Source organism: Podarcis erhardii (genome assembly GCF_964252035.2).
Source record: "Podarcis erhardii genome assembly, chromosome: 12".
Classification (NCBI taxonomy): Eukaryota; Metazoa; Chordata; class Lepidosauria; order Squamata; family Lacertidae; genus Podarcis; species Podarcis erhardii.
In genome coordinates this window covers 37214683-37242094 of record NC_138513.1, presented here as the reverse complement: position 1 = coordinate 37242094, position 27412 = coordinate 37214683, and the positions used below count along the sequence as shown (strand labels likewise).

Here is a 27412-nt window from a genome sequence, read left to right as displayed (position 1 = left end):
GTAAGTTCTCACTGAATGGCATGCGTAAGATTATAGGGGAAGGAATCTGTTCATCGTGACAGGAAGGACTGGTAGGTCAGTTCAGATTATTGGGAATAATTATGGAGAAATAATTGCTCCATCAATGTTCTTCACTTATATGTTGACTTTGTTTAGAATAAGTTGGAATAGATCTTGAAATTAAAATGTTGGCATCCAGTTTCACCCCCTTTTTACAGGCAACTTGTAAACTGCAATACGTTTTTGTAGCAGTGTGCTTCAAATATCTCAGTGCTATTATCTCATACAATTTTCTTGCATTAATAACTGAATAGCTCTTTTTAAAATATGACTAGAGCTGCTTTGTTGAATCTTTTATCTTGTGAGAATTCATGGTTGAGAGGCTGTGGAACAGTAAGTGGATTGGGGCGGGGGGAATGGAGTGGGGGGAGGGATATAAAATGATCAGTGACTCCAGAATTAGAAACAAAGTGAGAGATCCATTGGGAGAAGGAGGGAGTTTCTTTTTTTCTTGGCCCTACCATTCAAAAGAGGTGCTGATTTTATTCAAAATCATCACATACAGACACATGCGTGTACCTGGGCATAGCTGTCAACTTACAGATTTGAAAATAAGGGACCAGCAGCCTCAAAAATAAGGGATCAGCAATTAATTTGATAAAATACATATTTTGTTGCGTGCAAATGGCTTTAGATACCTATTAGGTCCATAAAGTACCATACAGCATATATTCAACACACAAAAAAGCAACAATTTGTTGTTGACAAAGGACAGCTGGACATAGAAAGGGCCCCATTACCTTCAGTAGCTTATTTAAGGGACATCATCAATAAGGGACAGCAGCGGGACATGGCGCTGGGATAAGGGACTGTCCCGCCAAATAAGGGACGCTTGACAGCTATGTACCTGGGAGTCCCATTGAACTCATTGGAACTTACTCCCAAGTATTCCATGCACAAGAATGCATGGTAAACAGTAAATTTTGCAACAAGTGTGGCCTCATGTCATAGGAGCCAACTTATAGCAGCTGCAGGGGCTTTAGGCCCCACAATAAATTTTCTGAGGGTACCGGGCCCCCACAAAGTTGATGGGCATTCCATTCAAATGGTGCATGTGTGCTGTGTCATGTGATCAGTTATGAGGAAAGGGGCTTACCTGGGCCCCCTTAATATTTTACTCAAGTTGCCACCCCTGCCTCATGTTCCCCCCCCCCCACAGAATATAACATTGCTGAACTACATCCAAAGTGAGCGTTTCCTCCCTCTGTTTATTTATTTATATACTGTATATACTTGACTATTTTCCGTTCTGTCCCTGAAAAATGAAAGCATTGCAAAACCTAATTCTTTCATTCTAAAACCCCCTACTGCGCCTGGCTACCTTGCCAAAGTAAATATGATTCCCCCACACACACACACCTCAAACTCTATTAATAGAATTCAGACATGCATAATAAAGTTTACTAGATTATTTTACAAGATTATCCATTAACTTTTAAATTGCAGGACTTGGCTACTTTTTGTCCCTCCAGGCTACTGCAACTAGAGCAGAAGTTCATTTCCCCAGTACTTGTAGTGGAAATACATTTATGGCTAGCGGAGGCCGTGGTTATCTTTTTCTTAATGTACCCTTCCTGGGCAAAAATTTGCTTCTAACTAAGGGATGTTAATCCAGCTGTCTGATAATCAGATTATTTCAATGGGTGTACTCAGAGTATGACTAACCTTAGATTCCACCCAACATTTCTGCATGGCCTAAATCAGCTTAAAGGAAGCATGAATTCAATGTGACTTGTGGTTCTCTGGATCCCATACTGTTCTCATACAACAAAAATTGCATTAACCCAATACTCCAAACTCTAAAGAGGAGGCTATAGTTTGAGCAGTGCAACTGTAGAAGGTGGAAATATTCAATACCCCACTTTCTTTTGCTCAGTTATTTTACCTATTAAGCTTGTTGACCTCCTCCTTTAGCATGGATGGGGAATCTATAGTTCTCCAAATGTTGCTGAACGTGCAGCTCGAACCCACAACCCTGAGATTAAGAGTATTGTGCTCCACACATTGTTACCCCAAAATCTGCAAGATTTGAAGAAGGCTGCGCACCCTGCCTCATTGTAGGGCAGAACACGTGGGGTTAGCTCTATTTTTTGTTATTTCATTTTCTCTTTGCTTCCATCCTGCCCCATTATTTACAAACTGAAACTCTTTATAAAACTTGTGTCATGGGGGAACACTTGTGTGATTAAAAATCCCGCCACAGGAGGCCAGTGTTGTTCTACAGAAACAACGCAGAAAGGGAAGGCTGTGCTAAGGATCCCAGGTGATACATCTAAGCATCCATGAACTTAATTCGTTCCGGAGGTCCGTTCTTAACCTGAAACTGTTCTTAAATAGAGGTGTGCTTTCGCTAATGGGGCCTCTTGCTGCCGCTCCACACAATTTCTGTTCTCATCCTGGGGCAAAGTTCTCAACTCAAGGGAACTCTTCCAGGTTAGCGGAGTTTGTAACCTGAAGCATTTGCAACCTGAGGCGTTTGTAACTTGAGGTGCCACTGTACATGAAAAAAGATCTTCCTCGTAAGTATAAAGGTAAAGGTACCCCTGACCATTAGGTCCAGTCGCAGACGACTCTGGGGTTGTGGCGCTCATCTTGCTTTACTGAGTGAGGGAGCCGGTGTATAGCTTCCAGGTCATGTGGCCAGCATGACTAAGCCACTTCTGGCAAACCAGAGCAGCGCACGGAAACGCTGTTTACCTTCCCGCCAGAGTGGTACCTATTTATCTACTTGCACTTTGACATGCTTTTGAACTGCTAGGTTGGCAGGAGCAGGGATCAAGCAACAGGAGCTCACCCCATTGTAGGGATTCAAACTGCTGACCTTCTGATCAGCAAGCCCTAGGCTCAGTGGTTTAGACCACAGCGCCACCTGCGTCCCTTAGCCTTGTAAGTATTGTTCCCTTTGAAAAGAACTGTGTTATTGTGCACCCGTGATCCTCGTGAGGCTAAGTGCATTACTGTGACCCCTACATAATCCTTTTTTTGTTTTTTGGAAATGATTTTTATTTGATTTTACAAGTGTAGAGTTATAACAATATCAAATACACATCCATATTTAGAGATTTCTCTGAATCTCCAGACTTCCCACCCTCCCCTCCATGGGCCCTATTGTCAACTTTCTCAGCTGCATATTATTTCATAATCCATATTTTATACCTCTCCATTTTGTCCATAATATTTGCTGCATTACAAGTGTTATAAGAATCCTGCCAACGTTTTCATCTGCTTATAGTGGTCTCTGAAATAAATTATAACATTTTCCCAGTCTTTATTGAAGTTTTTGTCTTCTTGGTTCCTGAGTTTTCTGGGCAGTTTTGCCATTTCGGCGTAGTCCATCAGCTTAGTTTGCCCTTCCTCTCTGGTAGGGACTTCATCTTCTTTCCATCTCTGGGCTAGTAGGATCCATGCAGCTGTTGTCACATATATAAGAAGTATTTTCTGCTCCTTTAGGATATCAGAACCCACAATTCCTAATATAAAAGCTTCTGGTTTTTATAAAGGTTATTTTAAACATTTTTTTTCAATTCATTATATATCATTTCCCAGAATGCTTTTATTATCTTACAAAACCAATGCATATGATAAGAGGTACCTTCTTTTTCTTTACATTTCCAGCAGGTATTTGTACTTGTCTTATACATTTTTGACCCCTACATATTCCTATTGGTTTCTCACAAGCTACAGAATTGGGAAGGAAATGTAGAAGTTAATGTCTTCCTTCCTTCCCTTTCCCTCACTTGTTTTATAACATCTATTATTGTTATTGTTGCTGTTGTTGTTATTATTAGCACGCCCATGTAAAAATAATATACTTTTGATTGGACCAATAAAAAGGTAGTCACAAAAACCCAAATAAGATAACTGGATAGCTCAGTCAGTGGAGCATGAGATCTCAGGATTGTGGTTTCAAGCCCCACATTGGGCAAAAGAGTCCTGCGTTGCAGGGGGTTGGACTAGATGACCCTCAGTGTCCCAACTCTACAATTATATGATGCTAACTAACTGGTCCCACCATAGGAGCCAACTCCTAGGGGCCAAGGTCCTTTCGGTCCCACAGTAAAATATTTGAAGGGACAGGCACCCCCAAAGCTGATGGGCATTGCCATCCAAATGGTGCATGTGCCACATATTGTGATCGATTATGCCGGGCGGGGCTTACCTGTGCCCCCCCCCCAATATTTTATTCAAGTTGACATAGCTTGAGCATGATTTCGTTGAGCATGAAATCAAGCCAAGCATCTTGTCAGAGCAATTCCCGAGGACATAAGCTGCTTCTGGAGACACACAGAGCAACCCAGACCCTCAATGCGTCATGCTAGAGGAGGTGTGGATGAAGCAGAGGTGTCCCTCCAGCCTTCCCTGCCAGGATCCATCAGCTGGGGAGCTCCAGAGGTGTCAATGAAGTCCCCACTGGCAAGGAGCACTGAATGTGCCTGCCAAAATGATGGGCAGCACGGAGCTACTACTGGTGCAATCCCCAGTGGTGGTAGATTACAAAACCTCCCAAAATGGGATCTGGGGGCTTGGCGTACTAGCTGGTCAACACATGTGGACACTGCTGCCACCTCATGACAACAATGGGACTGATCCAAGCCTCTTCGCTGCACCAGCCCGGGAGCTTGCACAGTAAAGGAGTATTTTGTTTTCCTGAGACTCCCTGTCTTACTGTCCTGGTTGGCTTGCACACTGATCACCACTTTATCAAGCCCCATCGCTACCAGCCAGGAGCTAGGATTGTGTCCTTAGGGTGGTAGCTAGCAAACTTTACTCAGAGTAGACCCATTGAAATTAATGGACCTATTGAAATTAATGGACCTAACGTCATCACATTCATTCATTTCGATAGGTTCCCCTCCTCGCCCGAGTATGAATAAACATTGGATAAAGTCCAGAGGCTGGATTCAACCAAAGTATCATAATTTTACAAAGGAGATCAAGACACTTGTGCAGCATGTTCCAATTAAATGTAGTAAGATTTAGAATCATTCTGCTCCAATATTCTGGTCCCATTGATTTTGGTGGAGCCAAAGCCTACCTTAATCTAGATTCAATCCTCCCCCCCCCCCATTTTGTAACTAAAATGTTTACTGGATGACCATGAACTCTTATAATCTGTTATATTTCTTAATCTTCAAATGGTCTGATTATTTGCTGTACCTAATCACCTACTGCATTGACTGGGTGTATGTACAGAAAGGAGGGGAATAATTTTGTTTAAAACAAAATAACAAAGCAAAGCACATAATTATGTTTCTGAAGGCAAAAATAACTCCTCCTATTAGCAGACCCATTTCTGAAATTAACATTTTCATGAATATTTATCTTTTGAGAAAACTCCATTGCCCTTCATCATTCATTACATTTAAAATCATTTCGAAGTCTTTTTTTGAAAACGACCTCTGTAGCTAATTGCAGTAAAAGAATATTGACGGAGAACACTGATAACAGGATGCCTCTGTTTGTTGCAAACAAATGTTTTGCCCATTTGGCTGTTCTTAAAATTCACCCACTGATATACAGCAATTATTTATTTACTTAGGTATTCAATTTACCACCTTTCATACAGCATTCCAAAGACACCGTAAGTTACACATTTTAAAAAACATTAAAATAGCAGTACAAATCTCCAAAAATAAAATATAGCAGTGATCCAGGGCAAGCTAAGTCTCTGGTGCTCACAGAATTAACTGATGAGCTTCCATAATATTTTTTAAGTGCCGTGGATATTGCTTATACTGTGAGGTTGCTTTCCTCATAACACCAGATATTTGCAAGTTGATATCATTACTTGTTGGTGAACAAAACACACCTTGCATATGAGCAGAGGCTCTCTCACCTTTTTTGTTTATTTTTTAAAGAATACTTTACATATTCCAGGTCTGAACCAGATATTCACCAGGTACCCTGTTTTAGCTGAACTACATAATTTATTCAAAAAGAGAAGAGTCTTTTCTGCGCTTGGAAGTGTTGTTGTTGTTTAGTCGTTTAGTCGTGTCCGGCTCTTCGTGACCCCATGGACCAGAGCACACCAGGCCCTCCTGTCTTCCACTGCCTCCCGCAGTTTGGTGAGACTCATGTTTGTAGCTTCGAGAACACTGTCCAACCATCTCGTCCTCTGCCGTCCCCTTCTCCTTGTGCCCTCCATCTTTCCCAACATCAGGGTTTTTTCCAGGGAGCCTTCTCTTCTCATGAGATGGCCAAAGTATTGGAGCCTCAGCTTCACGATCTGTCCTTCCAGTGATACCCCCCCCCCTTCAAAAATCCACATTCTGCATCAACATTACAACATTGCAAACTTTTTGGTCTGTGGTCAGGTTCTTCCTCTTTGCCCAGGCATTTTAGATGACAATATTGTTGGTATTTAGCGGCTTAGTCATGCTGGCCACATGACCCTGAAGCTGTATGCCGGCTCCCTCGGCCAATAAAGCCAGATGAGCACTGAAACCCCAGAGTCGGTCACAACTGGACCTAATGGTCAGGGGTCCCTTTACCTTTATTCTTTATTCTCCCTCTTATTTTTGCTGCATATACTTTAAAAATAATAATGCATTCGTACGTTGTGTGGCTAGCTTCACTCACACCTTTGCATACCACTGTAGAATCCTCTCCATGAGGGCTGGGTGATTTGAGAAATATGTTAAATGGATAAATAAAATAATATTGGGGGAAAGAGATTCCTGGGGCCCTGCTGAGCTCAGATTAAGCCCTGGGGTTCCCATTAGCACATGCAAATTTCAAGGACTGGTATCTCCCAAGTTATCTATTTGCATGTCAGCCTCCTTGTAGGATTAAATGGGGAGCTGTGAATGCAGCTTGGAGGATTCCACCGTTCAAATGCTTGTTTAGCAAAGGAAATAAGAGGAAGGAGAGGGTTTAAATTAGGTGTGGTCAGCTGTTGCCAGTGAAGCTCAATCCAAACTGGCTTCAGCTATTCATAGATCTTCTATATGAGCCTTAATTTGGTGTAGGGAATCCTTAGATTGTATAAAGCAAACCCTTTCCATTCACCCTTTGACTTGCGAGTCTTTAAAATATCCTCAAATGAACCTTTCCAGTTTGACCTTACCTTAAAATAAAGCAAAATAGGGAGGAGGGTAGTTGTTCGGAGTCCTGAGTTCAGGAACCAGACAATTTATCACACATATGAATTGTTAAGAGACAGTGATGAAACCAGGTGCTTTTTTTGTGGCTCTTGTTAGATGCAGATTTACCTGGGACACTGGTAGCACTGTGGGTTAAACCACAGAAGCCTAGGGCTTGCCGATCGGAAGGTTGGCAGTTCAAATCCCCGCAACAGGGTGAGCTCCTGTTGCTCAGTCCCCGCTCCTGCCAACCTAGCAGTTTGAAAGCATGCCAAAGTGCAAGTAGACAAATAGGTACCGCTCCGGCGGGAAGGTAAACGGTGATTTCGTGTGCTGCTCTAGTTCGCCAGAAGTGGCTTAGCCATGCTGGCCACATGACCCGGAAGGTGTACGCCGGCTACCTCGGCTAAGAAAGCGAGATGAGTGCAGCAACCCCAGAGTCAGCCATGATTGGACCTAATGGTCAGGGGTCCCTTTACCTTTACCCCTTACCTGCTTAAAATGCAGCTAGATGGTTCTTTTCCTCAATTGGGATTGAAGCTGGTTCGGGGTGGGAAGATGCATGAAAATGCAGTACAGTGGTACCTTGGTACTCAAACGGCTTGGTTCCTGAACAAATCACCTCCCGAACGCTGCAAACCCAGAAGTGAGTGTTCTGGTTTGCAAAATGTCCGACGTAGCTTCTGCAGCTTCCAATTGAGTACAGGAAGCTCCTGCAGCCAATCAGAAGCTTTGCCTTGGTTTTCAAATAGTTTCGGGAGTCGAACAGACTCCTGGAATGGATTAAGTTCAAGAACCAAGGTATCACTGTATTTCTAAAGAAAGTAAGAGAGATACAGGACAGATATGGACTGTGGCTGACACTGTGTGTACATTGCTTCCCAAACCAGTGATGGGAGCACAGTAGATGCAGAGTAAATAGGATTGTGTAAACCGCCTTAATTGGGACTTCATAGTCCATGGAATCATTGCTCTGTTAGACAAAAGAAAGTTTTACAGAATGAAGTGGAATGCCCTTCTAAATTTGCTTCAAGTCAACAACATGTGCCCAGATAACCACGGAAACAAATCAAAATGAATGTTGACAATGAAAAGAGAACCATCCTGTTCAAATTCTGGTGGTCATGTGCATGCCCCACTTTGCAGAGGAAAACTTCTTCCTGAAGGAGCCTTGTTTCCACAGAGCAGTCCAGGCCAAGTCTGATATGAAGAAATAGTAAGCCAGTGTGGTGTAGTGGTTAGAGAGTTAGACCAGGACATGGGAGCCCAGGATTCAAATCCCCAATCAACCATGAAGCTCACTGGGTAGTCACTGTCTCTTAGCCTAACCTATCTCACAGGGTTGTTGTGGGGTTAAATGGGGGGGGGGGAGAGAACCACGCCATGTACGCCACCTTGAGCTCCTTGGAGGAAACAAATTTATAAATGTAAAAAAAAAAATGAGGGTCTGCAGACACATACCTGGTCACCTCATCACAGTCTTCCCCACTGTCTTGAGACACAGTTTATTGCTTTTTGTTGTTGTTGTTGTTGTTTAGTCGTTTAGTTATGTCCGACTCTTCGTGACCCCATGGACCAGAGCACGCCAGGCACTCCTGTCTTCCACTGCCTCCCACAGCTTGGTCAAACTCATGTTGGTAGCTTCGAGAACACTGTCCAACCATCTCGTCCTCTGTTGTCCCCTTCTCCTTGTGCCCTCCATCTTTCCCAACATCAGGGTCTTTTCCAGGGAGTCTTCTCTTCTCAAGAGGTGGCCAAAGTATTGGAGCCTCAGCTTCAGAATCTGTCCTTCCAGTGAGCACTCAGGGCTGATTTCCTTCAGAATGGAGAGGTTTGATCTTCTTGCAGTCCATGGGACTCTCAAGAGTCTCCTCCAGCAGCAGAATTGATCTTTAAATTACTGTAATTGTTTCTAAATCAGCATCTACACATATAAATTAGCAGAAGCAAACTGTATGCAAATCCGTGGCCCCTTTCATCCTCTTTTGGGTTCTTTCTCCCTGTTTTTCCCCTGATGCATTCCTTCTTTTCTTTTTTTGAGGATGCATTAAGTGGCCATTCTAATCACAGTTAGCAGTAAATCTAATGTCGGGAAAAGGTTTAAAAACTGCCCAATTGCTCACAAGTATTATCTGACAATATCCCTCTCGACCCACTTAGCTAGAGAACTATGTTCCAGCCTCTAAATATATCTCCTTCCATTAAAGCCTACCTCTGTGTTTTCCAGTACAAAGTGAAAAAGTTTTAAATGGACCAACTTATGGTGGTAAAAGCTGTAGATTTTGTTGAGTGTGATTTTCATATCTTTATCTCTGTTGTACCACTCTGGAGGATTCAAACAATTAGAAGCTCTAAGGCTTAAGCTCTGTCTACAGAAACTCTGAAGTGATGCCTGAATTTTCTAGATAAAAACAATGTCCCACATTTTTTTGGTGTGGGGAGGATAATGAGATAAGATTTCCTTTTCAAGCACAGTGCAATCTCTGCTTTTGCCACTGTCAGAAGATTAGCAGGAAAGCTGAAAGTACAAGCTTCTGCTTTACACAGAATTCTTAAACAGTAGGCATGGAAATGAACTTAATTCTAAGTAATTCTATTATACTCTTGCAATTTCCAGCTGTTGTGTTGAATTACATACAGATGTTTGAAGTGGTGAAGCTTTTGTGATTGTTTGCTGTCTGGCTGTAGTGACTAAATGTTTGCATTAGCTTATGTTTACCCAAGAACTAAACCTATTAGATGTATTTTAATAGGAATGTGTGCTAGGATTGAGAGAGGAAACTTATTTTAGTGAGAGGAGTTCAAAGTTCCATATATTTATTAATATTTTATTTAAACTATTGTTACACCACTTAATATTTTAAAGTGAATAAAATAAAAAAGGCATGGAATACAAAGCAAAACAACACAAAAATAGCCTAAAATACATTTCTACAGCTACACATTGACCAGTAAAATATATGACCAATATCACTAATCTGAAAATGTTTCAGTGAACAAAAAAGTTTTAGCATATGCCCAAAACGTAAGATTGTTGGCAATTTAAACTGCACTACCATGCAAACAGCATACCGTTGTTAACTGGGTGGATTTATTGTCATGAGAAACCAACTACAAAACTAGAATAATCCAAAATGTAGAGTTCAGATTTATAGGGTTGAATCCAGACTAATGTCAATCTACACCATGCATTTAAAGCACATGACTTCCCCCAAAGAATCATGGGAGCTGTAGTTTACTCCTCACAGAACTACAATTCTGAACAAACTACAGTTCCCAGGATTCTTTGGAAGAAGTCAGGTGCTTTATAATAGGGCAAGTTAGTACAGTCGTACTATGGATCCCGAATGCCTTACGAGTCGAACGTTTTGGCTCCCAAACACTGCAAACCCAGAAGTGAGTGTTCTGGTTTGCAAACATTCTTTGGAACCTGAACGTCCAGCGTAGCTTCCGCGCCTTGGTTTCCCAATGTTTTGGAAGTCGAATGGACTTCCAGAACTAATTCAGTTCAACTTCTGAGGTATGGCTGTAATTGTAGAATCATAGAACTGTAGAGTTGGAAGGGACCACAAGGGTCATCCACTCTAACCCCTGCGATGCAGGAATCTTTTGCCCAACATGGGGCTTGAACTCATGACCTTAAGATTTAAGAGTCTCGTGCTCTACCTACTGGTAATTCATTACCATTTATTACAATGAGACTACACTTTTGGATGCAAGCCATTGCCTCCTCTCTGGACAGCATAAAAAGCCATTCTGTCAAAGTTAATAACATCTGATATGATCTCCATTTGCACTGCAGATTGTTTTGAGGACTTGCCTTTCCACTTAATCTTGCTATGCAGGGGATATGCACAGTGCCGGATTTACATACAAGCTAAACAAGCTATAGCTTAGGGCCCCACTCTCTTGGGGCCTCCCAAAAAATTAAAGGAACAAAAAAACCTGGAGGTACATTTGCAAAATATAAGATAAAAAACAAATAAAAAAAATAAAACCTACATACAGCAACAGTGTTTTGTGTTGTGTAGGCTCCTATGATGTAAGTAATGAGCCTCGCCTGCTAGCCTGCTCTCTAAAATATCACTGGTTTGCTCATTTCTATATATAGGATGCCTACATTCTGCATGGACTGTGGCATGGCAACATGTGCAAATGGCTTTAGATACCTATTACAGTGGTACCTCGGGTTACATACGCTTCAGGTTACATACGCTTCAGGTTACAGACTCCACTAACCTAGAAATATTACCTCAGATTAAGAACTCTGCTTCAGGATGAGAACAGAAATCGTGCTCTGGCGGCGCGGCAGCAGCAGGAGGCCCCATTAGCTAAAGTGGTGCTTCAGGTTAAGAACAGTTTCAGGTTAAGAACGGACCTGCGGAACGAATTAAGTACTTAACCCGAGGTACCACTGTAGGTCCATAAATGACCATATAGCATATATTCAACACAAAAAAACAGCGACAATTTCTTGTTGACAAAGGACAGCTGAACATATAAAGGGCCCCATTACCTTCAGTAACTTAGGGCCTCATCAAACCTAAATCCGGCCCTGAATATGCACATCCCATTCTCTGTCTTGGGCTGCTAGTTGCAATCAGCACCAGATTGTCAGCTGCATTCGGCCCTATTCTGAAAGCTGGCCCTATTCTGAAAGCTCTACAATGGGCAACAAGTGATTGCATACGACCCTGCAACCCTAAACATGTTAAATGGATTTAAATGGAGCATCCAGGTAAATCTCCTTCAAGTACCGCAATACCAATTGCCCATATGCAAAATGCAGTAATTTACAGTGCAAGCCTATATATGTCTACTCAGAAGTAAGCCCCACTGAGTTAAATGGGGCTGACTTTCAGGTGAGTAATTGTAGCCCCCATTTATTTGATGGCCAACTTCAACTTGGTATAGGATTGTAGCCCTCATTTGTTTAAATAACCAGCACTGATTTGGGTGCTGGTTGCTGTGGGCTGCACTTTAACCATGTTGCATTTGATTGATATGCTATATATTCGGTCAGTGCTGACTTGAAGATACTCCTTCCAACACCCCACTGTTAATATTTGCTGTTTTTATCTCTTTGCTTTGTCTTTCACAAAAGAACACTGAATGATAAGGGAATCCACTCCTCCTTTGATCATAAAAAAGTGTTTCTCTTGCCCAGGGATCCCAAACGAGACATTTATAAGGATCAAAAGATTATTCTATTTACAGCAAAAGAAGTATGGAAGGATAAATTTTGAAAAACAGAAAAACGCAGGTAAACTAAAGTTCACACTAAGATAGGACCCTATCAACTCAGAAGAAAGGAGAGCTGAAATCAATTTTTCCAGAGTGCCAAAAATATACAAATTGGAACACTATATATACTAAATATACAAATTGTGGCACTAGTCTATGTTGGGGTAGCCAATATAGTGCCCTCCAGTTGATCCTTGACTACAATTCCCATCATCACACACGGACAGGAGTGAGATGGATTTGTCTTGCATATTTCTGAGAGCCTAGTGTTTACATATGGCTAAACTGGAAGATAATAGTCTTTTATGTAACTAACCGCAATGACCTTCCATTGAAATAGCGAGTCCGGACAAGACTGATGTTATCCTCCAAGACTGGGAGGCAACTGATGTTTCACTCTGGAGAAACAACTTAAGAAAAAAAAATTGAAATAGGTGCTGCAGTTCATGACAGAGCCCAAGACTTGCTTGGATGAAATCTCAGATTCAATCTCAAAGTAGGGGTGAGGAGCCTTTATTTCTGCCCAAACTAATGTTCCTTTAGGCATAATTTGTCAGGGTCGGCAGGGAGGGCTGGAGCAAGAGTGGAAGAGGCCAGAGCCAAAGGTGGAAGGTACAATCCTGTACCAAGTGGAAGAGTGGAAGAGGCCAGAGCCAAAGGTGGAAGAGGGACCTATACCATCTCTCTCTCTCTCTCTCTCTCTCTCTCTCTCTCTCTCTGCCATCCATTTTCTTCTTCCTTGCCTCTCTTCATTGAATTCAAGTTGAGGGACACATGCATCCCACGAGCTGCAGGTTCCACAACCCTGGTTTAAATGCTCCCAAGTAGCAGGAAAATCCTCTACCTTGAGATCTGCTACCAATGAGATAATAACTGGGCTAGGTGGTCACGGTGACACTGTGGTCTAAACCACTGAGCCTCTTGGGCTTGCCAATCAGAAGGTCAGTGGTTCAAATCCCCGCGATGGGGTGAGCTCCCGTTGCTCTGTCCCAGCTCCTGCCAACCTAGCAGTTTGAAAGCACACCAGTGCAAGTAGATAAATAGGTGCCGCTGCAGCGGGAAGGTAAACGGCGTTTCCGTGCACTCTGTCACAGTGTTCCATTGCACCAGAAGTGGTTTAGTCATGCTGGCCACATGACCCAGAAACCTGTCTGCGGACAAACACTGGCTCCCTCAGCCTGAAAGCGAGATGAGCGCTGCAACCCCATAGTGGCCTTAACCAGATTTAACTATTCAGGGGTCCTTACTTAGGAGTAATTCCAGTTGAACCAAGTGAATTTTACTTCTAAAGAAAACACATCAGTTTGCACAAGAGAAAGAGTGGGAGTTGATACATCAACAATTCAAACCTATGCATGCTTACTCATAAGTAAGACTCTTTGAAGTCAGTGGGGTCTACTCTCAGGTAACCAAGAAAGTGTATTGTCATGCAAACTATGCCTGTTGAAATTCCCTTTCATGAACACTGTTTAAGGGAGCCCTTTCCACTTCTTAATCTCACCACCCTTAATTCCACTGTAAATGGGTTTTGGGAGGGGGTGAGATTTAAATAAAAATTATTCCCCGCATGGCTTTCTGGCCAAAAGGGAGAGAGAAACAAACAAACAGACAGACAGACAAACAAACAAACGAATAATGCACATTCTCCTGGACTACTGATTCTTGAAAGCCCAGAAAAACTAATGGCATCAAATAAAATAACCTGCTGACTAAGGACTAACAGTCATCCCTGGGGTGGGGGGTGCAGTGAGAATCCACAAATAGCACAAAGGGAAGTAATTTAAAATAAGAGGAGAGTGACAGCAAGCCAGGAAGACCAGCCCTCATACTGCACAGAAGAAAAATCTTGGCCTTGTAGAAATGAGTTGCAAAATTCCATTAGTTGCCAAAGACAGGCTTCAGACTAAAAAACAACAACAGCATTATAGGAAGTATCTGTGGGTGGGCCTTAACTGTCTGCTAAAGGTGCCAGTTTTTCAAGCATTCTCTGTAGCTGCACCTTTGCAGCAGGTTGATTGTTACAGGGATTAGCCAGCGCAGCATCTCACTGTGTACACACATTGCCCGTTGAAAATGTAGCTAGTTTGTTCTTTTCCTTAATTTGGATTGAAACTGGTTTGGGAGGGAAACACATTAAGCTGAAAAAATTAGTGCCCTTTTTCCCAATTCTCATATGTATGTACAGTGGTACCTCAGGTTACATACGCTTCAGGTTACAGACTCCGCTAACCCAGAAATAGTGCTTCGGGTTAAGAACTTTGCTTCAGGATGAGAACAGAAATCGTGCTCTGGCGGCACGGCGGCAGTAGCAGGAGGCCCCATTAGCTAAAGTGGTGCTTCAGGTTAAGAACAGTTTCAGGTTAAGAACGGACCTCCGGAACGAATTAAGTACTTAACCCAAGGTACCACTGTATTAATTTCAGCCTGCATTACTGTCTACCACATTTATTTGCTACCCCTTCCCCACAGAAAATGAGTAACACAATGAAACTGGAGATATTATGCCCCCTTTTCCGCTAGTGTATGCATTAAATTTTACAGGGGAGGACTGGGCCTGTGGGAAACAATCTCCATCTTTAATTATATTTACTCATCCTGATATTTAATTCCTCCAGCTGGAGACTCCAAGATTAGGAAGCTAAAAATGCAGAGGTTCCTCATTGATGGTGTTGAATAGTATGCTTCTCTAGCCTAAATGGCACTAATACAGTCATACCTCGACTCCTGAATGCCTTGGGAGTCAAACATTCTGGCTCTCGAACGATCGAAAACCGGAAGCGAGTGTTCCAGTTTTCGAACATTTTTTGGGAAGCCAAATGTCTGGTGCGGCTTCCGCTATTGTTTCCAGTGCACCTGCGCAATTGGGAACCAATCGGAAGCTGCGCCTTGATTTCTGAACTTTTTGGAAGTCGGGCAGACCCTACTTCGAATATGACTAACATTGGCTATCAATCATGATGAGCAGGTGCTCCAGCTAGCCCAATAGCTGCACGTATGATGGATTTTGCACACCACCTTTCATTCATTCATTACAATTAGGCTTCCAGGCTGCCTTTTCCAAATATAAAGATCTGATAAATTCATAGCGACCAAAATTCAAGCAGGGTTACTTTACATGCAGAACCAGTAATATTATTATTATTAATAATAATACCCCGACCATCTGGCTGGGTTTCCCCATCCACTCTGGGTGGCTCCCAACAGAATATTAAAAACACAATAAAACATCCAACATTACAAACTTCCCTAAACTTTCCAGTAATATTCTACAAGTCTCTGTCTTTAAAAACAACATGCTTCAAAAGCCATGTCTGAATTAAAAGCCATAAACCACATAATGTAGATTGAGCCCTGTCATAGTGCAAAACCACAGAGACACTCGGAACAGATGTGATCCTTCTATGATGATTACATCTTAAGGGTCAGTCCTTAAGACTCAGACACCACAGTGCCCTCAGATAACCATCTTGACATTTATCATTTGCTTTTACCATTTTAAAAAAAACAGAACAAATTGAGGGGGATTGCTTTGCAAATGTCACCAGCTTTCTTTAATCAGTGCTTTGTATTAAGGGGTGTGGGTGTTTTTGCCTGTTTTTTGAGCCAGGGGTATTTCTGAGCATCACCATCTTTCTTTCTGTGAAATGGGAATTTTGTGGTGCTTGTGACATATTTTCAAATGTGCCCCCGAGCCCAAAAGCATTGAGCACCCCATATTAGCTACAGTGGAACCTCTACTTATGGACGTAATAAGTTCTGGAGGTCCGTCCGCAAGTCGATCCTGGTCGCTGGTAAAAGTGCCGTTGTGCGCTGGCATATTCGGTGGCAGCACGCTTCTGCGCATGTGCGGACGGTGGCAACCGCTTCTGCATGTGCACAAACAGCAGAAGCTGCTTCTGTGTGTGCGCAAATCGCAGCAAACCCGGTATTTACTTCCGGGTTTGCCGCAGTCACAACTTGGATCAAGTAGAGACGGTCATAAGTAGAGGTTCTACTGTATATTTATAATACTACAGTGGTACCTCAGGTTACATACGCTTCAGGTTACAGACTCCGCTAACCCAGAAATAGTACCTCGGGTTAAGAACTTTGCTTCAGGATGAGAACAGAAATCTTGCTCCGGCGGCGCAGCGGCAGCAGGAGGCCCCATTAGCTAAAGTGGTGCTTCAGGTTAAGAACAGTTTCAGGTTAAGAACAGACCTCCAGAAAGAATTAAGTTCTTAACCCGAGGAACCACTGTACCAGGGGTGGGTGGGTGTGAATATATAAACAGCAAGCGTGTTAACTGGCCCTTCCGGAACAGGATTTTTTTTGTATCTCACTCTTCTTCTTGCTGTCTGTTTCATCAGACAGGGTGGCTCCAGAAGGTGCCTGCATAGAAAACATTTGCTACTAAGTGCCACAAAATTCTCACTCTTGCAGTCACGTTTCTCACTGGAAATTTAGTTTGCAAGAACAGCTGAGCTTCCTTCAATATACAGTACCTTGTTCTTCCTTTGCAAGTTAATTAAGCTTTGCAAGGTCCAGCCGCAAACTTAGCTATCGTTACCAGAAAAGTAGAGAGGGGAGATAATAGGGAGAAGTCCCAGGTTCAAGGGCTAGCATTAAAGTATCCAAAACAAACTAAAAAGAGTCAGATTGCCCTGAAACATAGCTCTGGGTCTGGTTTGCAATAGATCAGCAATAATTTCAACTGTTTAACAATGGTAGCAACGTCTCCCCCACTGGACCTTAAATGATATTGCTGAAATGGAGAAAGCTTGGGGTGAATTTTTGTGTGGAAAAACTGTGAGCTCTGTTCAGTTCTGGGGCTCAGAACCAATCCCTGGATTGGGGATTCTTTAATTTTCAATCTATTGGAGTGGATTATTGTTGCTTTTTGCACCTGGCTCTTGTTGCTAGATCTGTAGAGACAATGTTGATTCTGCAATCCTGAAATTTGCTGACACACCTAAAATAAGCTGCACCAAGGGCCCCTGGGACATGGTTGATGGGCAACTTGCCCATGATGGTACGCCTGCCTGTGCAAGTAAATGAAGGGGTATCTCCTACTGATGCATTGCCACCCAAATTAATATTGTTAGGCCCTGCAGTGTTGGATCTACTTTAAAGCCTGGGTTGCGGCAACTTCCGGAAAACATACTATGGCTCCAAAAGGCACCAATAAAAATGGTGCACGGTGTCCCAGAACTGAATGCACACTCTTTGTGGTTCAGAAGCTGCTGCAGTGTTAGATTTAGAGGTGGATGTTGAAATCCAGGTTCAAATCCCTGTTTGGTAAAGGTAAAGGATCCCTGACAGTTACCGTATTTTTCACTCTATAAGATGCACCAGACCACAAGATGCACCTAGTTTTTAAAGGAGGAAAACAAGAAAAAAATATTCTGAATCTCAGAAGCCAGAACAGCAAGAGGGATCGTTGCGCAGTGAAAGCAGCAATCCCTCTTGCTGTTCTGGCTTCTGGGATAGCCGCGCAGCCTGCATTCGCTCCATCAGACGCACACACATTCCCCCTTACTTTTTAGGAGGGAAAAAGTGAGTCTTATAGAGCAAAAAATACGGTAAGTCCAGTCACGAACGACTCTGGGGTTCAGTAAAGGTAAAAGGACCCCTGACCATTATCTCGCTCATCTCGCTTTACTGGCCAAGGGAGCCGGCGTACAGCTTCCGGGTCATGTGGCCAGCATGACTAAGCCGCTTCTGGCAAACCAGAGCAGCTCACGGAAATGCCATTTACCTTCCCGCCAGAGTGGTACCTACTTGCTACTTGCACTTTGACGTGCTTTCGAAATGCTAGGTTGGCAGGAGCAAGGACTGAGCAACGGGAGCTCACCCCGTCACAGGGATTTGAACCGCCAACCTTCTGATCAGCAAGTCCTAGGCTCTGTGGTTTAACCCACAGCGCCACCCACGTCCCTGTCTGGGGTTCAGTACTGAAGCTTAAATCCTCATTATCGCCTTACCTGGGAGGAAACCATAGAGAACTCAAGTGGGACTAACTTGCAATAAGACTTCCAGAGGACTGAGCTGTGGGCATCCATGATTAAGGTAGATTCCAATTGCAAAAAAAAAGGGTAGCCAAGTTTTGAACCCGCCCTTGTAGCCGTGTCTCTTAACAGTATTTTGTGGTAGAAGACATGTTCAGCATGCAGGTGTTTCAACAACCAGGAAGATCCAACCTAAGGCAGCATCCTTCTTTCCTCTCTTCCCAGGAACTTGGTGACTGCAATGCATGGAAATAACAAATACGTAGTGAGCGATAAGTATTCATTCTCCCTGTGTAAACAAAAATGTGATTCTTGCCCATCAAGCTTCTATTAAAGCTACTTTATTTCTGCTTAGTTGGCAACGCTACTTGCAGGAGTTGAGCTGAAGTTCCATGCATACAGCGTTAGGGAAGGGGGAAAGACAGGCGTTTTGCCTTCTCGGTTGACATGATTTCCTTCACAAACCTTAAGATTACCTTAAGGAACACATCTGTTTCCTTGGCTTCCTGCTTCTCTATTCAGCTTCACCTGCACTAGATCCCCAGGCTTGGGAAAGTTTCCTGAAATGCCCATTTTGCTATTTCATTCTGTTTCCTGAAAGGCTTCTCTTCTCTTCTCAAATTCTTAGTTGGATTTGCAGTTGCATGCAAAAGTATCAGATTAGTTTACAATACAGAAGGAATGGTAAAATATTCCTTTCTGAGAGATATTGTTCCACAGAGAAAATAATCATTTCTTGGACGTTGGACCACAAATTGATTTTATAGCACTAATTGTTCACTTTGCAATCTGTACATGAATTAATAACTGTACTAACAAGAGCTGTCCACCAGTTAAAGATCTGAAGTTGATTAATCACCTGTCTTTTAATCAATTTACTGATGAAATTTAAATAAATGAAATTTGCATATTAACAGAAGCGCAATGCCTTTTTGAGGAAATGGAAGGAAGTCTATGACAACTTACAACAGCATAAGTAAAAGCTAAAACTCATGTTTCGATAGAAAAGCCGTTTTTACTATTTTTATTTTAAAATTCCATATGGTAGTACTGTGATATTTGACATTCATGTATGTAAATAAATACATAAAATACCAAAGTCAAAACATCTTAAAAAGATACAGGTGTTTGCTTCAACCTCACCCAAGTTATTCAAATATGTCCCACTAATTAATCAACCAAAGCTAATTAAGCCTAACCTCATTTATCTGGGAGTTAGCCCCATGGAATTCAATGGGACTTACTTATCTGTAGACATAGGATTGTGCTGTAAAGTATATGATCAATGTACTCAAGCTGGTCCTATGCATACTTATCTGGGAGTAATGCCATTCAAATCAATGGGACTTATAAGTAATTGTGCATAGAATTGTGCTGGGAAAACTAACACAGTTTATGCAGATACTAAAATTCTAAGTCGTCTTCCAACTCTTAACTCACATCTGCCACAGCCAGCATGACCAGTGGTCAGGGATAATAGGTTGTACACAAACAACATATGGAGGAACCAGGTTGGGGGAAGGCTGTTCCAGGCACAGTTTTTGCATAATCCTACTCAGAATTAACCCCACTCTGTGTAATAGGGTTTACACCCAGGAAAGTATGGATAGGAGGATTATAAACTAGTAAGTCCAACTGCACTCCAGTACATGCATTGGATTATGCTGTTGTGGCGATCACACAGGGTCCCCAGACGTTTCACCGTCTATTGATCCTTGTGCCACCACTTGATTTCTCACTGCCACCACCCAGGCCCTACCTGGTACAATACTGAGTCCAGTCAGGGTTAAATTGGAACATAAACTTCTGTTTTTTATTGCAGTTTAACAAGTGTGTGGTTTTATAAATGGTATCGGTCAATTACAATCATGGGCTGCCTCTCCAGTCCTATAACTTCTGCTACCTGCTCTCACTCACTAAACCACCTCTCAGATATTTACTTGTCTTCCTAGCCCCTAACTGTTCCTGACTCAGCGTATTTCGCTACGCTAACTCAACCTACCCACAGACTCTATTCCCATTCACTCCCACTCCAACCAACCACCCAATTCTCAACAAACTCCTCCCTTCACCCCTCCCAGAGCTGCCTTTATAGTCCCTCTGACTCCACCCCCCTGGGTTCTGATTGGGTAACCTGTTTAACTATTTCACCTCCAGCACTCTCATATGTTAACGTCACAGCTGTAAATTGAATAAAGCTGGTACCATACTGAGGCTAATAAGTCTGATTGAACTCCACCAAACTTAATTATGCATAGGCACTTGAATATTGGCCTTAAATGTACTTTTATTACCACTCAATCAAAGGTCTCACTTAAAGAGATGTGGGTCTCTTTGACTGTGATAGCAAACTTATTCACCCAGACATAGGAGGGAACAGATCCTCCTTGCCCAAGATTTTGAGGGGCCACCACTGCACTGCCATGATAATGACCTTAAAAACTGGGTAAAGTGCACATTGAGAGCAGCTGTTCCATGTTTTGTTGAGATTGGACATCTTGGAGGTGCCTAAGCCACCATGTCTAAAGCATGTTCTAATTCGGGTTTTCCCCAAACTTGGGTCTCCAGCTGCTTTTGGACTACAATTCCCATCATCCCTGACCACTGGTTCTGCTAGCTAGGGATGATGGGAGTTGTAGTCCAACAGCTGGAGACCCACGTTTGGAAAACCCTGTTCTAATTATACGTGTGACCACAATCATGGTAATATCCAAAGAAAGTCTATGGCTATCTGATAGCAACCTAATTTAATGGTGAAGATTGCCCATACAAAAAAACCCAATGGATTGTGGTTATTACCATTCCCTGGAGGAAAAACTACTTTTATGGGTGAACAGTTAGGGCAACCACACATGAAAAGTGACTAAGCCTTAAGAAATGAGTGTATTGAGACAGGCACTTGGGTGGTGTTTATTTCATCTTGTTAAATGACGGATGTGTGGCTATCCATTTTACCATGTAGGAGGAAACTTTGTACTCTCTCTGCTAAAGCAATAAGGTGGGAATTTTGTTCAGCTGATAGAATCTCACAAAAATGTGGTAGGTGTCCACGGAACAGCGGAAGAACAAGCTCAGTTTAAAACTGGTTTGGCCAAGTGTAGTCTTCAGAACTGAAGAGAACAGGTCACAAGAGAAATCCAGAGCTTGTTTCACTGGACAACCCAGCAAAATGTACATGCCTCAGGAACAATGTAAGAGAGCTAAGGGTATGACTGTGTGTTTAATATTATAATAAATGCAGGATCTATATACAGTACTGTGCTGCTTTGCTTCTTACAGCTGTGAGTGCTCATGCACAGTGAAGTACCAGGCAATAGTGTGTGACAGAAACAGTGACATAGACAAAAAATTATTATTATTATTAACATTAAAAAATTACTTGAGACAGAATAAAAGGTAAAAAATATATCACAATTGCAATGCACACTACAATATGCTACAGCACGAACAGGCAATAGGGAGTGTTTGAAAGATACACAGGGAAGTTAAGAAATTATATTATACTCAAATTATGATCGAATAATAATAATAACTTGAGATAGATTAAAACAGTTGTGTTTAAGAAACAGATGTAAACAGACTGTCAGGAAGAAATTATGAGTAAATAAGGGAATGTGTATTTTAAGGATGAATGAACAAAACAATGTACCGTAGGTTTAGCAACCACAGAAAAAGAAAAAGCCTCCAACTAACTCCATCAACTCCATTTCAGTACTGCTTCTGGGAGACAGAACTAGCAAATGGCAAGAGAGAGAAGGCAATTTGATTTCCTTCAGCATCCTTCCCTTGGTGAAACCATTCCCTGTGGTTACAAGCTAGACTTGTCAGTCGCAAAAGAGCTCTTTCTCACCCCTATCTCCACCTTGGTATCTTCCTTACATGGTAAGATTTGTTGTTTAGTCGTGTTCGACTCTTCATGACCCCATGGACCAGAGCACGCCAGGCACTCCTGTCTTCCACTGCCTCCCGAGTTTGGTCAAACTCATGTTGGTAGCTTTGAGAACATTGTCCAACCACCTCGTCCTCTGTCGTCCCCTTCTCCTTGTGCCCTCCATTTTTCCCAACATCAGGGTCTTTTCCAGGGAGTCTTCTCTTCTCATGAGGTGGCCAAAGTATTGGAGCCTCAGCTTCAGGATCTGTCCTTCCAGTGAGCACTCAGGGCTGATTTCCTTCAGAATGGATAGTTTTGATCTTCTTGCAGTCCATGGGACTCTCAAGAGTCTCCTCCAGCACCAGAATTCAAAAGCATCAATTCTTCGACGATCAGCCTTCTTTATGGTCCAGCTCTCACTTCCATACATCACTACTGGGGAAACCATAGCTTTAACTATGCAGACCTTTGTCGGCAAGGTGATATCTCTAATTTTTAAGATGCTATCTAGGTTTGTCATTGCTTTTCTCCCAAGAAGCAGGCGTCTTTTAATTTTGTGACTGCTGTCAACATCTGCAATGATCATGGAACCCAATAAAGTAAAATATCTCACTGCCTTCATTTCTTCTCCTTCTACATGTATTTGCCAGGAGGTGATGGGACCAGTGGCCATGTTCTCCTTTTTTTTTTATGTTGAGCTTCGGACCATATTTTGCGCATACTTTTGCTTTTAGCAGACACTTGTGAGTTGCAATAGCTTCTTACCTAGTTGGGCACTACAGGGTCCTCTACATTGGCCTCTAACACAATTAATGAGGAAGGAAAGAGGAAAATTTGGCTGACAAATTAATCAAGCAACTAGCAATGAAGCAGAGGATGACGAGTGCATGAGGATAACATAGAAGCAACCAACCAAAATGTCACAAAATAATGAGCAAGCTTTGAAGTTCACAGAGCTCTTCATCAGGCTATTTTGTGACTTATTTTTTGGTCTTAATCAAAATAAAAAATTGTCTGCCTGTTTTGATTTTTTCCTGATAGACTGAAACAACTTCCTCTGCTTTTTATAGGCATCTTCAGCTATGAGATTTTGACACCCTTCTCATTTGAGAGCCAGATTCCAAATGTATATTGCTTTGGTGTTAGGGTTCACATTTTAGCCCGATTAAAAAGTGAAATAAATAAGGAGGGGGGAACTTTAATGAATAAAAGTGCAATTGAAATTCCAGAATTCAAAGTTTTAGGGTCGTCATCTTGCCTGAAGTTCCGCGATAAGAAAATGATACAGATTTGAATATCATAATGAACATGCAAGTTCTCCATTTGCTGTAGAAGCGAGTGGCGAAGCAGAGCAACTGCTGAGTTTGGAGCAAGTTAATATAACTCTTGGCACTGAACAGCATTTACAATCCTGCAGGTACAGATAGGTAGCCGTGTTGGTCTGCCATAGTCAAAACAAAATAAAAAAAATCCTTCCAGTAGCACCTTAAAGACCAACTAAGTTAGTTCTTGGTATGAGCTTTCGTGTGCATGCACACTTCTTCAGATACACTGAAACAGAAGTCACCAGACCCTTCTATATAGTGAGAAGGTGGGGAGGGGTATTACTCAGAAGGGTGGTGGGATTGGGTGATTGGCAGATAGCTGTGATGAGCCTGTTGACGACTCTTAAGGACTGCAATAGGTCTTGCAGGAAAAAGCAAGGGGTGAGAAGGTGAAAAATGGCTTTGTCATATATAATGAGATAAGAATCCAATGTCTTTGTTCAGACCAGGTCTCTCCATGGTTTTAAGTTTGGTAATAAGTTGCAATTCAGCAGCTTCTCTTTCCAGTCTATTTCTGAAATTCCTTTGTAATAGAACAGCTACTTTGAGTTCTTGTATAGAATGTCCTGTGAGATTGAAGTGTTCTCCTACTGGTTTCTCTGTCTTGTGATATAGAAGGGTCTGGCTCTTGGAAGGAATTTTTTTAATCCTGCAGGTGACAATCATGCAGGACAACAACCCCTTGGCTGAACCTCTGAGAGGTATATATGCTGTATGAATGAGCAATCCAGTAATGGCACCTGAGACACACTTGCCCATGTCATCAAAGTATAGATTTCAAGTAAAAGTTAATGCTAATTTAATAGAATTCTGTACTGTGGAACCTATAGCAGAGGTGTCTTTGTGCAATTTGCAAGCATATATTCAGAGCTCCGAAATTAGTGACTAAATAAACTATTGATTTTATGAAAAATAATAAAATGACTCCCTTATTTTCTTTTGTATTTCGGTACTGAAAATAGGAGCCTAGGGAACTGTCTTGTATACCAAGTCAGACATGACAGCAAACATGTTATTTTGTGCCACAGGGCACCAGTACTTCAATTCTAAAGACATAATGTAAACTACAATAATGAAAATTAATGGACAGCTACATATATTTGCATTTGAAACCACAGCACCATCTTATTCATATAAATGGGGATAAGAAATCCAGCATAGTCTGAGCTCTGTGAGCGCAGCTTTCTCCCAATTGAAGCGCAGAGTGTTTGAGGACCGGGACATTCACAGGGAAACCAAAATGCTTGTTTACAAAGCTATTGTACTGCCAACTTTACTGTACGCTTGTGAAACATGGACTACTTATAAACTTCATCTCCCAACTCCTCAAAAGATTCCATCAACGGTGTCTCTGAAAATTGTTACACATCACTTGGGAAGACAGGCGAACTAATGCCAGTGTACTGGAAGAAGCAAAGATCACCAGTGTCAAAGCAATGATTCTTCAACATCAACTTCGTTGGACTGGTCATGTTGCTCGGATGCCTGATTATCGTCTTCCAAAGCAACTACTCTATTCCCAACTTAAGAATGGAAAACGAAATACCGGTGGACAGCAAATGAGGTTTAAAGACACTCTGAAGCCAAATCTACAAAAATGTAGTTATAAGCACTGATAACTGGGAAACACTGGCCTGTGAGCGCTCCAATTGGAGAACAGCCTTTACCAAAGGTGTGGTGGACTTTGAAGACACTCGAACTCAGGACGAAAAAGAGAAACAAGCTAAGAGGAAGGCATGTTTGACAAACCCTCACCATGATCAGCTCCTGTCCAGAAACCTATGTCCCCACTGTGGAAGGATGTGTGGATCCAGAATTGGCTTCCACAGTCACTTATGGACTCACTGTTAAGACCGTGTTCATGGAAGACAATCTTACTCGGCTACAACTGATTGCCAAAGATTCATATCTACTTACAAGAAGAGTTCATTGGTGCTTACTTTTAGATTATGTGCAGGATTGGAGCCTTAAAATTCTTTCATGCTTGGGACCTAACCCTGCAATCCTATACACACTTAGCTGCACTTCTAACACCACTTCCCTGGGAGAAAGCCCTAGTGAAATCAGTGAGGCTTACTTCTGAGTAAACATGTATAGAATCATACTGAAAGTGTTTTCGTTTAATGTCCCGGTCTTTTTTAATTAGTGGTTGTAATTTTTGCTTGTCAACATTTTATGAAAAGAAGAATTCCATTTTTTGCGATTCCTGTCAAACAACTTAACTTCCTGTACTAAAAGTAAATATTAATACATGCTACTTTGTTTGGTAAAGCATACCTAAACCCTTAAATGTTATTGGTTTGGTACAATGTTAAGTCAATTAATGAACTGAAAATATTTTAAGACGTACCCTTAATGACTCACTGTTTTTTAAAACTTTTTTTAAAGAAAAAGTTATTTATTTTTAACTCAAGTACTGTGCTTATAAACGCCGTAGTTGGCAGGCACCATTTTAGAAAGAAGACTTCCTCATTTACTCTCATAGAGAAGGGAATACCTCTTCTAAGATGGTGGCTGTAATATGTGTGCGTATCATCTGTCAGGAAATGCTTCTCTCTCTTTCAGAATAATGTTTTTATTCACAAGCAAATTCATTGAGGAATTTCTGCAGTTATTAATACAATCAACCCAGTAAGATTGATTTAATCAGATGACAGACCTCATTTCAGAATAACACAAATTTGCAGAAGCCTTCTTGCATGGAATTGACTGAATTATTAACCCCCCTTGCCCTCCCCCCCCCCCCACAAAATATGAGATCTTACTGATGTATTTCATAAATGCTAGCTATTTTGTAGCTATTAAGAGTTTCCTCAGAAACACATATCTATAGATTACTGGAAAGGACAGAATCATGTGCTTTAACATGGAAGGGATTTGAAAGGTGTTGTTTTCCATTTAAAACAAAACCCTCTATAAAACTGGTTCCTTGGTGCCTTTAAGCTGCAGCCTGTGCACTGTTACTTGAGACTAAGTTTGCTGGAAAACTAACAAGATTTACTTCTGAGTAAACAATGAGGGTGGCGTCAACTTTTAATAAAATAAAAGTGTGGGTGTGTGAAAAACCAAGAACAAAAATTTAAAATTGGACGGGGAAGGGGGACAGCTAATTTAACGCCTTGATGCCAGCTCCTAATCCTCCCATCCCGGCTATCTCAGTTTAAAAAAAAAAAAATTAGGGAAAAGCGAATTAAAAGAAGGCAAGTTTTATTCCAGTCGTGGAGCAACGCCTGGCTACTAGAAGCTTCAAGAACCTCCCCGTTTGCGCTGGAAAGAGCCAACAGCACACAAAAGGCAGCGGTAGTAAGAGGGTTAATGTTTCCTGTTTGCTTTTGAGACCCCCCCCCCTCCTTTCCCTCTAGCCACCCCCTCTGCGCTCAGGCGGAAGTGAGTTCGCTCCTTTGGAGATTAAAAGGATTCCGAACTCTGGATCAGTTTCAATAACACGCATCCTGAAAGAGGCGGACCAGGAATGCGAGCAGATCGGCGCCCGGCAAGAACCACGTTGCTCCCCTAAATCTACCGGGTGGTGGAGATCATAATAATACTACTGTAATAAAAATAATAAAACAGGAGGGGGAGAGAGAAACCACCCATTCTCCAGCGCGCTGGCTCTGTTGGAATCAAATGCATTTGGTCTTTCATTCGCGGGACCTCCATGCTGCTGCGTAACTGCTGCTAATTCAAACCCGCTGCCGGCTCTCCCTTTCTGTTTCCGTGAGTTTCTGAGGACAGAAAGCACCATTTTTATTTTATTTTAAGAAAGAGGATTTTAAGCGCGCACACACACCGCCCTCAGAAGACCACGCGAAGGGGCGCAATGACAAAGGAAATGTGATCTTG

The 27412-nt window shown here is 42.1% G+C and overlaps 1 long non-coding RNA gene across 1 annotated transcript; it reads left to right on the top strand.

The window, feature by feature from the left end:
* Positions 1-25724, top strand: LOC309325800. Its single transcript, XR_014150019.1, has 3 exons — positions 1-71; positions 23577-23661; positions 24225-25724. It is a non-coding gene; the product is annotated as an uncharacterized lncRNA (long non-coding RNA).
* Positions 25725-27412: the final 1688 nt, after the last annotated feature.